Source organism: Takifugu rubripes, chromosome 1 (genome assembly GCF_901000725.2).
Source record: "Takifugu rubripes chromosome 1, fTakRub1.2, whole genome shotgun sequence".
NCBI lineage: Eukaryota > Metazoa > Chordata > Actinopteri > Tetraodontiformes > Tetraodontidae > Takifugu > Takifugu rubripes.
This window is the reverse complement of record NC_042285.1, coordinates 9,683,411-9,696,780: the sequence shown is the minus strand read 5'-3', so window position 1 is coordinate 9,696,780 and position 13,370 is coordinate 9,683,411. Positions and strand designations below refer to the sequence as shown.

At 42.1% G+C, this 13,370-nt stretch overlaps 1 pseudogene; it reads right to left on the bottom strand.

The window, feature by feature from the left end:
• Positions 1–9,890: 9,890 nt before the first annotated feature.
• Positions 9,891–10,915, bottom strand: LOC101073117 (eukaryotic initiation factor 4A-II pseudogene; annotated as a pseudogene).
• Between the last annotated feature and the right edge of the window lie 2,455 nt (positions 10,916–13,370).

The following is a 13,370-nucleotide window of genomic DNA, read 5'->3' as shown; positions in this document are numbered from 1 at the left end:
AATAACAATAATAATAAACTAGCCTATAGTTTCATTTTACTACTGCATGAAACTTTCAGGTGCCAGAAAATCCCACCCATGAATAAAGTAAACCGAGACCAGGATTTAACAGCTATAATAAGGTGCTTGACCTTTGTCGTACAGAAAAACTGGCATCAATGTTGCATTTACTGGCAGTTTAACTCTAAAATTCGATTGTTCTTCACCCCCACGGACACAAAGTGTAAAGAAAAAGAACTCAACTAAAATAAATTCTTATTGGTTTGGCTTCAGTGAAATGGTTTTATTTTCCCTACTGCGCAATCTCTAGATTACAAATACACATTATTTTCAGCAGTCACATGTTTCATCAACATTTTCATTCCTAAAGTGCATTTAGTGGCCTTAGGACTGTTGAACTTCACACATCCTTGGGGATGGTGCCAGTCAGAGTCCTGACCCCACTAGCTAAACCTTGGCTTTGTTCCTATTAAATGTTTCATGTTCTGTGTGCTGGATAGAAATCCTTCCAGGAGGTTTCATTCCTGAGCTTCACTCTATTCAACATTACCTTCCTGTTTGTGGTTTAACATCATTTATTCGGTTGTATCGTCACATTTCTAACACTTTATGATCGCATCATGATAGCAAATAAAAAATATTCAGATCAAATATGGTTTCGTTGAAACACAGACACACTATAGTGTAAGTAAAAAAAAATACTTCCAACTGTGTAGTACAAGGCACAGACCTCATAATTCATAGCTAATGCTAACCATAACCTGTAATTACATTAGCGTTTTGTGGTCACCAAGGTCAGTTTCTTTAATCCCAAACATGCACAAAGCTTCACAGTCCCTCTAAAGTTGCTGTTAATACCTTACAAACAAGTTCTGAACCTCTGAAATGAATATTCCGAATGGCTCCAGTCTAGTGTAGACTCCAGTTAAGCACAACAATAAGTCAAAGAAAACATAATGGGTTCCTGACTTTGTGATAATAGAGAGAGTCCACCTGCGACTGGGCTGCCTTCTGTTCCACTTCACTGGCAAAGTTTTACAAATGCAAGACAAATGAAAGTCGTGCGGAGCCAAATGCTCTAAAAGTCTGCTGAGACAAAAGCTTCTGTTGTTCCTAATTTGAAGTTGGCAGATCCTGGCAGGAGTGGGTAGTGAGTCAGGTTACCTTGCTCGCATTTGAGGTCTGGGATTGTTTTTTTTTTCTCCATAAATTCTGTGGATTAGCTCAAATTTAATCCCCCCCACACACAACAAATTAATTGATGGATATTTTGATCCAATCACATCAAAGAGCTCTTGTGTGGGGCGGGAATCACAACAGATACTTAAGAGATTATTAATTTACTACTTTCTATGTTCAACAGAAGGCATTTTTATTCTTTAGCACCTAGAAGAAAAAGAAAAAGTCAAAGAGCGTCATTTAACTTCAGCAGGTGCAGAAGGGTTCCATCAAGTTGCCTCTGCTTCTATCCAGATATGCACTGTTGGCTGACATCATGTCACCCTGGAAACAACCCCTAGTTGAAGAGGGATCCGAAACAAGTAAAGACTCTCCGTCCATCACACTGTCTCTGTACCATCAAAGACCTGGTCAATTGTGCTGATTCCTTTTTTCCTTTTATTGGGAAAAAAATTGAACGTGTGATGGTTTAAAACAGGCAAATCTGGACCCCCATTGAAACTCAGCTGTGTTCTGTAACCACACAGCTCCGTTCTCAGGAGCAGCACATGCATAACATCCAGGTCTGGACTTGACTGGGAGGCGAGTGGAGGAGAGAGCGCCAATTTGTCATCATTTGGGTGTGAACGTGTCTGACTGACGTGCTCCCTCAGTAACCTCTCGTTGCACCGTCAGATGATAACAAACCTGTGCACGTGAGCGGGTCCAAGATGGAGACACATAAATATAACTGATAAGTCTATTTTTTCTGGAATAGGTAGATAAATTCCAAACTTCTTACCTTCAGGAAGGTATTGACGTAAGTTCTAGTCGAACACATGGAGGTGTCCAAAAAGTACATTGATTTGGCTGGTTTAAGACATTTCCATGATCTCATTTAGTTGATTGAAGCCTCTGAACTTGATTGTTGCACATAAGGAGTCGGTCTGCCTCATGTTCAACGTTTTGATCTTGTTTTCACAAGCAACCAGTGGCTTAAAAAAAAAAGAATAACATTGAGCTTGTGAGGCTGACGTGAGGCTACAGCGTAATAACTTTGCTCGAAACGTTTCCCTTGATTAAAGCATTGATTAGCGTAGATCCAGCATATTAACAACTGTTGGCTCGACTGCTCAGTTCAGATTTTACTGGCGTTTCTGACACAAACTTATAGAATGGCAAGACAAACTTGTTTTACACGATCACACTGGTAAATACGCGCCACTCTGGGTCAGTGATATCACATTCCGTGGCTCAGCTACCTCTGAGGGAGGCTGGAATTATGAAAATAACCTGCGACCTGATTCCAGATGCCACAGCTGTTACATCTGAGGAGCTCCACACTACCTCCAGGACCCATTTTAGTGTGCTCACAACAAGGAGATGAGGAGAGTTTGAGTTACAGGGCCAGTTTTGAGGGGGAACCATTGGAATGGTTGGAATGGTCTTTGCTATCTGGAATATTTGTAAATTTCATTTACGGATATCAGAATATTGAAAGACACGAAGGAGAAAGGAACGCCGAGAGCTGCAAGAAAACAAGGCCTAGACTGACAAAGATGAAGTGAATCCATATGTGGCAGTTGAAGCAGAGCTGTTGTTCATCCTACAGAACAAAATGAAGCCGTTTTGAGAAGCCAGCCGCACGGAATATTCCGAGACACGCATTAAGTCTGGCTAGGATAGCTAAATGCAGATCACATCACATCACATAACAATAGCTGGAGGCTAACGCAGCTCTTGGATTTGAGCTAAAGGCTGTTTTTAACCAATCTGAAGAAACGGAGGATGTTTCTGGCACAACTACCCATTTGGGATTTATGATGTAGTGTCAAATTTGAGTCGGAAAGTCGATTCTGGAAACCTGGCTAAGATGTTTCGGTTGACAAAGGGCATAAAAAATAATTGGCACTGGGCATAGCCAGAGGAAACTGGTTGAGCTGGTGCCTCAACTGTTGGGGTATCCTAAGAGAATCTACATCATGCCAGTAATGGCAGGAAAGTGCTTTGTCATACGACATAAAATTCATTAGATCCACCAGGCATGTTGAAATATTCTCCCACATGTGGTCCTCCTTATTAGTGCCATTTTTTTGGGTTCCTGCATGGCAAGTTTCACTCACTTGTTTCAAATTGGGTTAAAAAGCATCATTCACACAGCTTTGAACAGCTCTATTTATGGGGGCCTGTACACCCAGTTCCAGTAATTTCTTCTAGGGCCTCACCCAAATAATCTCGGCCCTGACCTTAATTGACAGCACATCGTTTCAGACTCCAAATCATAGGACCCACATTTTAAGCCTCATACAGAAGAGGTTAGGACACTGAAAACGTAGAAAAGGAAGACATACGCTCAGATGTTGTGCTTCCTGAGGCCAGGAATGGAGTCTGTGTGCATGTCAATGCATGCATGTGCAGTTGTTTAGTTCTTGAGGTGACATTTAAATACTCTTGAGGAAGCTGCTGATGAAGGCTTTACAAGGATCAACAGTATGATTGATATAGGTTCCCTAATTATCATAAATGTACTTTAATTATATCTGATCAGACAGCTTAAGACATGCTATCATGTCTTTTAGATACTCATTAGCATTTTCCAATGAAGGCAACCTTTCACCAATGAAAGCTCAAGTCTCATCTCATTTACTCACATTAGCACGTGCACACAAAAATCCATAAAACATTTTGAACTGGTCAATTTCTTCACTAACCAACCCATTCAGTTTTACCTGTCCTGTTCTTGCTGAGTTTTCATCATGTTTAAGGCTTTTAAACATGCGTCTATCTTCTACCGACAACTTTCCCGTGGCCGAGGGATTTGGAACGATGCTGGAACAAAAACGCAGTGGTGGATTTTTCATTTTTGTCCTGTTTGTTGGTAACTTCTAAACACCCTCACTGGCCTTGATTGCTGTTTGCCTGCTTGGTACACACTGTGGTGAATCGCAGCATTATTTTAAAGGTCAGACATCAGCACGTAATTAACAGTCGCTCAAATCCAAATAGTGCTGCAAATTTAGGTTTATACCTGCCCGGGGGCTAAAAAGTCTCAAACAGTGCAGCCCATTGTGGTCTCAAGGTAACACAAGGATGTTGATCTGAAGTGGATGAAGGAAATTATTTTCTGGTAAAAGCAGATGGTGGAAAATATGAAGGTCTTGAGAGCCTGTTTAATTGTTGCAGTTAACGTGCTGAGAGTTCACATTATCAATTCTTTTAATTCAGCGTGAAAAGTATTTATTTAAACTCCAAATGCACTGTTCCTGCCTGTGCAGCTATCAGTCTTCACACAGCAACGCAACTACGGGACTTTGAGGTCAGCTCTTGTTCCGGAGAAAACATGTCAGCTTCTAAATGTCCCTGAACGTCTCCTAACCCCCGCCCGCCACCCCCCAACCTCAGCCGACGCCGCAACATTCTGGCCGTGGTTGTTTTTACTTGCACGAGCCAGTTAAGGTTAACGTGACAGACGTAGCTGAAGAGTTAGAACGCATCTATGGTTCTCTGGCAACATACATCAGCAAAGAGGCATTCCAGGTTGCTATGGGTGTAAATATGTGACACTCAGCTGCGGACGGGACGACTTTTTTTAACAGTGTGCATTTACTGTTTTAGTTTGGTAAGCCTCGACCACATTTGCGGGCCCATTGCTCACATTTTTCCTCCATATCTTGATGAACTGGCTTATATATATGTGTTCTGCATGTGCCTGACCCAGCTCACTTCTGGCATTATGTAAAGCCCCTAGAGACAATTGTGTAATAGATGTTGATTGAATAAAGCTAAAATGGATGGAATGCTACTGGACAATCATTAGCTCCCCAGAAGAAACTGCACCAGCCTAATTTTTGGTTGCTGTGCATAAGACCTTAACCACCTCTTGTTTATATCGTTGTCTATTTCATAAACAGACTTCACATTTTTCTAGCAACCATGCTAATGTCTGTTATGGTGTTAGCTGCATCAATCTCAAAACGATGGTGCGATGTTAGTGTTGACGTCTGCCTGTTTCCGTTTGCAGCTGACCTACTGAAAGTTCTCCTCTCTGCCACTTGCACTCACCAGATTATTATACACAGGACATTTTCCTCTACATGAAAGTAGAGGTTCTCGGTCTTTGTGCTGTCCTTGTTCCCAGCATGATGTCATCTGTGGAGACCTTCTTAAAAGTACATCTGCATGCCCACCACATGCCCGGGGGGAAATGGTGGTCCACGGCCTGATGAGCTGCAGGATCCTGCGGGGAAATTAGCCTGTTGGCGTCTGCAGGAAATTCAAAACTGATCCAAGTCGTCACCTATTTAAATAAAATTGATCACCTCCTTTAAAGAGAGGACAGAATTTGTACTAATCATAGCAAAGCCTTTTGGCAGACCCCCAACACACACACACACACACACACACACACACACACACACACACACACACACACACACAGACAGTGATGAATCATTGAAGAAAAGCAGTGCATTCAAAACCTGCAAAGCTCTTTAAATCTCCTCAGATGTAGTTAGAAAGTCCTCACTTTCCACCATTGAGGAGAATATGGGAGAACGAACACGCTGGAAAGTCATTTAGACACTTTATTAAGACCAGCAGTCATAAAGCCACTGGAAAGACACCGAATCCACGGTCCTTCTGACGCCGTGTCCCGTGGACAGCACAGGCTGTGATGCCTAGCACATCTGGGATAATGCTTTGGTGCTGCATCTCCATCCTGGAGGTGAACTGCACCCAGTGTTCCCAGTGAACCTTCCAATGCTCCGTTCCAACAAAACACTACGGCTGCTGGCAAGTTTTCCAGAGCTCTGAGCTGAGGGAAAAGTCAGATTGGAGACACTCATCCACACTGTCACCCCACGTACTAACATTTGCTGGCTAACATGTTGAATGATTGCTTAAGGTTTGACGTCGCAGGTCAGCACTCCAGTGCAAAAGTACAAATTAGGGTGATCTGTAAACTGAAGAGACCCACAAAAATGGAAAGTACGACTACATTTTTAATTAATGCTTGACTATTTTATGACTTTATGCCTGGGGAAGTTTTCTTGATTTAAAAGCAAACCCACAACTCAAATGCAAACTGCTGCACTTCTGAGGAAAAGCATTTTCATAATTACGGTAATTTTAATTCTTCAAATTATCGACTCTTTCCCTGGCTGGTATGACAAGCATTCTTGAGGTTTCAATTTTGTCTGCTATGCAGATAAGTATCCCAGAGACTTTGAGGTATTTTCTGAGGTTAGGCGCTCGTGCAGGCAGGCAGCAACCCGCGCTGCCTCTGACACGCCGCGAGACAGACACATGCGGCGTTTACTGGCGTTTTACTGCACAGTTCTCCGGTGATATTTTCACAAGCTGGACACACAGGTAGAACAGCACGATTCAGATCATTTGTTCTCATGAGCTGAGCTGCAATTCAACTCCAGCAATGTAGGATGAGGCTAAAAGCTGTGCTAGTAAACAAGTGTTCAACCATTTTAAACATGACCACCAGCCTTAGCATGCTAATGTAGCACTTCCCCCTGCTCTTTAGGGTAATGCAGCTGTCCCATAAAGCCATCCTCATCCCATCTCGTCCCTATTTTTTGCAGTTCTGGCTGCGTGTCTGGGACTTGTAAAGGCCTGCTTTCACCAGATGCTCTGCGCCTTGTTAACTTCAACTCATTTGTCTCATTCTAGCTCAGCTCGTTTAATGTGATCTGCATGACCGACGACAACAAATCAAAAAACTCCAGCAGTGACGATGAATAGAGGGGAGATGTTTCACCCTGCACAGCTCAAACAGCAGCTTCATCTGCAGGTTTTTACTCAAATTACTTTTCCACAATTGTAGCCAGGTGAAGTTGAGAGAAAGGTCAATCATACAATGATGCCTTGAAATAATAGATCCTGTAATCCTGAACATATTATGGTTCATTGATGTATTAAGTTATACATTTGATTGAAAATCAATGATTAGAAAGATTTTAATGGACTCGGTGTCTATTCGTATGATTTCATGTAATGCTGCTGGCTTTTGAGTTAGAAATGATAAAATCTGACAACAACCAGGAAATCTGCATTAAGTATTACTAAAATACTACAATTACATGGGTTTAAGTCAGAGCTGGTTTACCAGTCATATATTTAATCTTTCAGGGGGAAATGGCCATAGAAATTGGGTAAATGACAATTTTGAGTTTAAATTTAGGTCTGCAAACTCGACTCTGGGGTTTCTTTGAGACCCAAACATTCCTCATTCATCAAGTCTTCTGTGGTCGTCGACTGTGTCTTTCCTGACTCCCAGGCCTGACAGGCTGCTATGAAGAGCGGGGGGCGTTTTGTCCTTCTCACCATTTGGGCCATTTAAAACTGATTATATGGAGCTGGCTGCGCCATAAAGCCTCCCTTCATGAGAAATCACCCAGACAAACTGCACGTCAATATGGTGGCTGTTGCCCAGCAGGCCGGACCCACGATGCCGGAATGTGTTTAATCAAAAGACAAATGCCATATTTTGAGTTTGTTTTTGCAACCCTGCAGGGGGGTGTGACTGCGAGCGTCCTTTTGTAAAAGTGGACGGAAAATACAAACTTACATCGCTGTCATTTTCCTCTGGATTTAATGCATGTGCTCCATATTTGTGCCGTCCTCAGGGAAGTAGCTCAAGTGTGTATCTTTCTTCTACTAGCACAATCGGGTCATGTTTGGGAAGTGGGGTCATTTCATTGTGTATCATAACTGTTAAACAAAGACTGTTAAACAAGGTTTTAAGAGTAGAATTTAAATTAGGTTTAGGGGAGAAAGCTGGGTAATGTATTATGTCTATGAAAGATAGAAATGTGAGGTGTGTGTGTGTGTGTATGTGTGTGTGTGTTAACGACTCAACATGCCACCCATGATGATAGTGGCGCCTCAGAGTAACTCAGGCTGAATCAACAGCAAGACAAAAAGCATCTGAGCCCCGCTGAGGGTCTCTGTACCGAGCCAGTTAGTGGTAAATGGTGGCAGCACACACACACGTTTCAACACACAGTAACAAGCGGTGTGTCAGTTTTTTTGCCTTGTGACTTCAGCCTCCAGTCCAGGAGGACGTTAAGAGTGAAAATGTATCAATAAAAAAAACACCAGCAGAAATGTTCTCTGCAGGAAATCTGACCTGGTCTGGTTAGGCTGACTAGTACCAAACTAAAGAATCCAGAATCAAACCGAGCTGTAGCGCAGGTGAGCTGACCTGATCCCCTTTAGGTTGGTGATTTAACCAACTTGTGAAAGGGTTTATTGACCTTTGCACCAAACTGCACCTCATGTCCCACCTTTGAGGCAAGAACATGATTCTGTACAGACGATGAGTCAAGAGCTGAGTCGATCTGTTGACCCAGTTCACCTGCTGCAAGATAAAAACATTTTTGTCTTCACTGAAGATGTTGAGCTGAGCAGGTTATATATAGTCTGGCTTTGAGGATCCATGGAAGGTCCTGCTTTCCTCCTGTATCCTCTCAACAAACACTTGTTAAAGAGGTTCATCACCTCCTTTCTGCGCTCTGCTCCCATACAGCCACGATTCTTGTTTGCTTGCCTTAGAACCAGGCCCCAAACAGGTTGAGATGGGCTTTTTGATCCTTTATTTAGCAACTCTTCCATGAGGATGCTCCAGAAAATTGAACCAGCTGATTTCATTTACCATTTGTAAATAACCATATGCATGTTAGAATTATGCCTTGATTAGTTCATTTGATGATTATTGAAGGAGAGCAATGACAATCTGGACAATCTAGGATTCTTAAGGCATTATAATCTTGTGGATGCGTCTCAACTGTTCAAAATTCAATGCAGAATTAGTCATTCTGGGTGTGTGGAGATGACTGGGCTGCTAAACTCTGCTGAGTTCTTTACCGTGTTAATTATAGTCTAATTATCTATTAGACTAATCATCTATTTATCTTGGATTATTATATATTTTTTACGTATTTTCTATTCTTATTTTTTAATTATATATTTATTAGTAATACTTATTTTTATTTTTCTATCCTTGCATTCCTGAATGTCTTTTCCTCTGTGCGTTTGCTGCTGTAGCGCCGTAAGTTTCCCCGTTGTGGGAAAAATAAAGGAAATCTTGAATCTAAATGGTTCTCAATGTTGAACTGCTGTACAAATGCAGCTTGTGTGATGAGTCCAGACTGTTGCCATGGTTACAGATTTGTTTAACAGGCTGACAGAGGCTGCTACGGGTGTTTTTTTTGACAGAATGTTGCCTTCTATCCTTCTAAGCCCATTATATAGTTCTGTTCTATTCTTCCGTTGTTTATTTTAAAACAATTTCAAATTGGAAAAGCGGTTTGATGCAGTTTTGTCATTCCCTGGTAGCAACCAAGGAATTGAACCATGAGGATCATTACACCGATCAGACAAAGATTATGACAAGAGGATTGAATAAGTGATAATCTTCGTCATGGCACCTCAATTATCAGGCAAAGAATAACCCACAAATCTGATGTTTTAAAAGCAGGAAAGATGGGTAAATCTAATCTGAGGGGGGCAAATAGTGATGGTCAGACCATCGTCTGGTTGGCTTGATCCAAGTGGAAATCTACTGTAGCTCAAACTATAAAACAAAACTATATAACAGAGAGTTGTCTGATAATGCAGAATTTAGCTGTTTGTGAGTTCACAATGGAAGGTTTGAAAAACACTGCATGCTACAAACTATTTTCAGTAAATATCTAATTATTTTCAATTTTCTGTTATGCTCAGTTCATCCTTTGCAGGTAAAACGGTGGGAAGATGACTTCAGAGGAGATCAGCCACAAGTTCTCCACGTTGGTGGGGAGGTCGTAGTTGATCACCACTGACACGTGCTGAACATCGATTCCTCGGGCCATCAGATCAGTGGTAATCAGCACTCGGCTGGAGCCAGAGCGAAACTCCTTCATGACAACATCCCTCTCGCTCTGCTCCATCTCTCCATGCAGGACAGAGACTGTGAAATCCTCTGATGTCAGCCGCTGAGCCAGCCACTCTGCTTTCCTGCTGGTGTTTACAAAAGTGACAGCTTGGCTAATGGTGAGAGTCTCATACAGGTCAAACAGGGTTTCCAGTTTATACTCTTCTTTTTCAGTGTTAACATAGAACTGTCGAATCCCCTCCAGGGTCAGTTCCTCCTTTGTAACAAGCATTTTCTTTGGATTCTGCATAAAAATCTTTGTGACCTCCAGAACATCAGGTGACATGGTTGCTGACATTAGGACCACTTGGATATTAGTTGGCAGTTTAAGGAAGATTTTATAAATTTGGTCCTTGTCCTGACCTAGCATCCAATCTGCTTCATCAAGCACCAGCATTTGTATGGCCCTGGGAGAGATGACCCTGCACATTAACATGTCAAAGACACGTCCTGGTGTTCCCACGATGATGTGAGGACTCGATGACTTCAGGGTATCTATCTCCTGACAAAAGCTTGTCCCTCCAACACAGGCATGGCAACAGACCCCCATGTAGTCCCCCAGACTGAGCACAACTTTCTGAATTTGGTGAGCCAGCTCTCTGGTGGGTGCCAGGATAATAGCCTGGGTCTCTTTTATGGTCACATTAATTCTCTGCAGGACGGAGATGACGTAGGTCCCCATCTTTCCAGTTCCTGACTGTGATTGTGCGATGACATCATGTCCTTTGATGCACGGAAAGATGGCTCGCTGTTCTCAAATCCATACGCAAAGATGCCTCTGAGCAGATGCTCATTCAGCTTCATGTCTTCAAAACTCTCCACAGCCTGATCCCAGTTATCATCATTTATCTCCTCCGTCTCTGGAGGAGCTGGTCCTCTGCTACTGTCAAATCCACAGGCTCCAGCTCCAGATTTACACCTTAAAGGATGCTACTTTAAACACCAATCCTCTGTCATGTGAGAAACAGTTAGTCCTCAACCCCTTACTTGAGTGAACCTTTGATTAAAAATCACATTATTGGAGCCCAAACTAATCAAGAGCAGCCACTTTTGAGTAGATGTTTCTATTTTTTGTCCCAGTATAAATGAAAGATTTAGGATAAATACCGGTACATACATGATGGTATTTATAACAGGATGTCCACTTTTGAAATGCTGTAGATGGCGTTGCCACGTGGCCTGGTCAGCCTGGGAGGTCTCGGTCAGTAGTTAACATGTTGGCTTATTTTCAGTGTGGGAAGCTGCTTTTTGCTCTGTAAATTTGTGCTTTAATTTGAGTTCTGCCTGACTGCTGATGACCGACTGTTAAAGTTGAATTTGGACAAAAACTGGCACCAAGGTGTCAGTGGAATGCACACAGAACCACTGCTTTGTTTTTGGAGAGAAGGAGTCTGCTCCCTTCCATTTCCTGGTTTAAGTTCATACCTTATTCATTTTCGCTCCCACCTGACCAGAGAAACCTCTGATTTTCATCTGGATGTATGTGGTTGTGCATAATTACATAAGTTTGTGCAGTCGGGACCCTTGATTTGGAAAATACGTTAAAATCTACAGATCATTAGCATGACACAGAACCATAGTGACCATTAAGGAAAGGAAGACACACTTGGACTTTATTTTATTTGTGCACATTCTCTTGTGGATTTTCAATATCAAATACAACATATTTACAATATTTCTAACCCTAATGTTATGTCATCATCTTTAAGTTGCTATGCTTCTTTTCCTCCTTTACACACACACACACACACGCACACACACACACACACACACACACACACACACACACACACACACAAATCCATCATTTAAGGCCTGTGCAGGAAACTGAAGAAAGACACGATCCATGACGACCACAAAGTGCTTCAATGTGCTGACTTGTATTTTCATATCAGTGCTGCATGACACGGAGCTCTACTTCCTGCCCACCACTTGATGCCCACAGGATGAAACAGAAGCTTTGCAGGAAATGAACCTTCCAAAATGTAGAACCTGGTGGATCAAACGTGTGACTTTTGTTCCTTTAAGCACGCCTGCAAATGTTATAAAGTCATTACAGAACGGGCATTGTTCCAGATGTCGTGGAGATGAAATAGGCCAGAGAAGTTGGGTTTCTCCTCATGACTTTATTGAAAGAACATAAAACTGTTTTTGTACTTCATAAAATATCTTAAAAGTACTCCCAGTCCATTTCCCTACAGTGCAAAATGAGGATTTGTAATTCAGCAGGACATTTCTCCAGAATGGAACTGTGGCGACAAGCCGAAAGTACTTAGAATCAAAGTTGAACGTAGAGCTAAATCCAAACAACAAGCTAAGACAGGCAAATTCAACACGCTAATATGTAACCGCAGGCGTTAACCGCGCACACAGACCCCCATGGAAGACCTTTAGCCCTTTAAAGGTGTGAAAGATAACTACCACTGCACAGAAACGCACATTTCTTAAGTTCTGTCATGCTCCCAAGAAAGATCTTTAGGTTAATTGATAAAGGATAATTGCTCTGTTTGATCATCCAATTTTAGTCACAAGACCTTTGAACTTTGTTTTATTCTGCAATTATGTTTCACAGATGTATAAACCATAGACCAAGACCTCAAGACCAGATGTGACAGAAAACTAAACCAATTAACACGTACAAAAGCATAGACTGTGCAAAAACTGGAATTCTTGAAAAAAGACACGGAGTGTAACATAATCCGCTCAATGACTGAAATTTAAAACTCTGAGAGAGACTGAAGGTAAACATTTGTTAAATAGCTTGTCCATTGGCCAAAGAGTGTAAATGTTCTGAACGGGTGCGACAAAATCATTAAATGTAGGAAAAGGGGAAAAATGTGAATGTGGTTTGCATTTACCAAAAAAAGAAGAAAAAAAGGCAGAAATGAAATCGCCTGTATCCCCGCATGACACTGATACCCCCTCGCTGAGGTAGAATAATGGCCGCCGTAATGGCTGTCCAACATTTCTCTTCCTCTTTCCTCTTAGATTTTCACCCAGCAGGAAAACCACATGGAGTCCATATGATGGAGCCCATATCTAAAGACAACACACAGACGCGCCACCCGAGCTGGGCTCCGGCAGGGCTTTTGAAACGGCAGTCAAAGGAGGTCATGTTTTGCGTTCCATTTGGTGGCTGGAGAGAGGAAAGGCGCTGGCGGAAATCAAACAAGTGCGTTTGTGGGAACCGGGATCATCTGTCTCTCGTCTTCGCTCTTCTGAAGGGAAAAAAAAAAGAAACGCCTGACAGTCGTGATTAATGAAATTAGAGCGAGGGAGCAGTAAA